Source organism: Aegilops tauschii, chromosome 7 (assembly GCF_002575655.3).
Source record: "Aegilops tauschii subsp. strangulata cultivar AL8/78 chromosome 7, Aet v6.0, whole genome shotgun sequence".
NCBI classification, from domain to species: domain Eukaryota; kingdom Viridiplantae; phylum Streptophyta; class Magnoliopsida; order Poales; family Poaceae; genus Aegilops; species Aegilops tauschii.
Window position 1 is genome coordinate 96033664 of NC_053041.3, and position 2738 is coordinate 96036401.

The following is a 2738-nucleotide window of genomic DNA, read 5'->3' on the forward strand; positions in this document are numbered from 1 at the left end:
CTAACCTCGTCCACAAGACCCGGCGTGAGCTCCTCCCTCGGATCCCTTTTTTTTCCGTTCGATTTGGACGCCGTAGGCCGCCTTCACCGTAGTGCCCGATCTCGGGCGTACACGTAGGTATGTGCGTGCGTGCTAAGCGCTGCTGCTCTACCTTGCACTGCTACTGCTACCTCTAGCCGTTGCTACTGCCGTTTCTTGTTGCCGCTAGCTGCTACCCACTACTGCTACTCTACGGCTCCTGCTAGTGGCCGTTGCCGTTGCCCTAGGCTGCTGCTGCCGCACGAGCTGTTCTTGACCGCACGCCCGCCTACGCCTCTGACCGCGCGTCGCCGAACCCCCTGCTCCTCGTGCCGCCGCCGCCTTGCTGCTAGAGCGCGCGCCCGCGCCGTTTCGTGCCCCCCCGCGCCTCCCCCGCCGCCTACCGCTGCTCGCCTGCCGGCGTTCTCTGCCGCCGTCGCCCCCAACCGCCCCGCCTCCATCACCGAGCCGCCGCGGCCGCCTCTGCTTCGCCTCCGCCGCTCCGCGACCGGCTCCCCCGGGGCTCGGCCTCTGCCCCGCGGTGCCGCGCCCCGCACCTGGCCATGCCCGCAGCCACCTGGCTCGCCGCCGTCCTGCGCCCCGCCGGGGACCGCCCTTGCCCCGCGGCCATCCCCTGTGCCCGGGCGGGCTTTGCCCCGCACACGCCCGCTACACTGCCCCCTGTTTTGGCCCCCGGGCCACTGACCCAGGGGCCCCACGCCCCTTTTTCAAAAAAATAAAATAAATGAATAATATTATAAAAATTAATTATTTAATTAGTTAATTAATTAATTAACTTAATTAAAAAAGTTAACTAAACTAATTACTTAGTTAGCCTAACTAATCTGTAATTAGTTAGATGACTCAATGACAGGGGCCCCACCACCTGTTGACCAGTCAAACCTTGACTGGTCAACTGGGTCCCCCTTGGCCCATCTGTCATCCCCTGGGTACACTTCTGTGTACCCTGTGCTGGGTGCGCATAGCATTTTTCCATTTAATTTCGAATTAATAATAATTTCAGAATATTGCTAAAACTTTAGAAAATCATATAAAATAAACCGTAACTTGGATTAAAATAATTTATACATGAAAGTTGCTCAGAACAACGAGACGAATCCGGATACGCAGCCCGTTCGTCCGACACACATCCCTAACATATCGAACTCGCAACTTTCCCCCTCCGTTTCATCTGTCCGAAAATGCGAAACATCGGGAATACTTTCCCGGTTGTTCCCCCCTTCGTCGGTATCACCTACTACCGCGTTAGGGCACACCTAGCACCGCGTATTGTCATGTCACGCTTTGTGTTGCTTTGATTGCTTTGTTATTTATTGTGTTCCCCCTCCGTTACTTCTTTCCGGTAGACCCCGAGACTACCGGCGACCCCCAGTTCGACTACGGAGTTGACGACCCCTCCTACTTGCCAGAGCAACCAGGCAAGCCCCCCCCTTGATCACCAGATATCGCCTATTCTTCTCTATACTGATTGCATTAGAGTAGTGTAGCATGTTTCTGCTTTCCGTTAATCCTATCCTGATGCATAGCCTGTCATTGTTGCTACAGTTGTTACCCTTACCTGCTATCCTACTACTTAGTATAGGATGCTAGTGTTCCATTAGTGGCCCTACACTCTTGTCCGTCTGCCATGCTATACTACTGGGCCGTGATCACTTCGGGAGGTGATCACGGGTATATACTATATACATTATATACATGAACATGTGGTGACTAAAGTCGGGTCGGCTCGAGGAGTACCCGCAAGTGATTCCGATGAGGGGGCTGAAAGGACAGGTGGCTCCACCCTGGTAGAGGTGGGCCTGGGTTCCTGACGGCCCCCGACTGTTACTTTGTGGCGGAACGACAGGGCAGGTTGAGACCACCTAGGAAAGAGGTGGGCCTGGCCCTGGTCGGCGTTCGCAGATACTTAACACGCTTAACGAGATCTTGGTATTTGATCTGAGTCTGGCCATTTGGTCTATACGCACTAACCAGCTACGCGGGAACAGTTATGGGCACTCGACGTCGTGGTATCAGCCGAAGCTCTTCTTGACGTCAGCGACGGAGCGGCGCGCGCCGGATTGGACTGGAACGCCCACTAGGCTAGGTCTGCTTCCGGCCGCCCTCGCAACATGCAGGTGTGCATAGGGTGATGGGCCCAGACCCCTGCGCGCATAGGTTTAGACCGGCGTGTTGACCTCTCGGTTGAGCCTAGGTGGGGCTGCGACGCGTTGATCTTACGAGGCCGGGCATGACCCAGAAAAGTGTGTCCGGCCAAATGGGATCGAGCGTGTTGGGTTATGTGGTGCACCCCTGCAGGGAAGTTTATCTATTCGAATAGCCGTGTCCCTCGGTAAAAGGACGACCCGGAGTTGTACCTTGACCTTATGACAACTAGAACTGGATACTTAATAAAACACACCCTTCCAAGTGCCAGATACAACCCGGTGATCACTCTCTAACAGGGCGACGAGGAGGGGATCGCCGGGTAGGATTATGCTATGCGATGCTACTTGGAGGACTTCAATCTACTCTCTTCTACATGCTGCAAGATGGAGGCTGCCAGAAGCGTAGTCTTCGACATGATTAGCTATCCCCCTCTCATTCTGGCATTCTGCAGTTCAGTCCACCGATATGGCCCTTTACACATATACCCATGCATATGTAGTGTAGCTCCTTGCTTGCGAGTACTTTGGATGAGTACTCACGGTTGCTTTTCT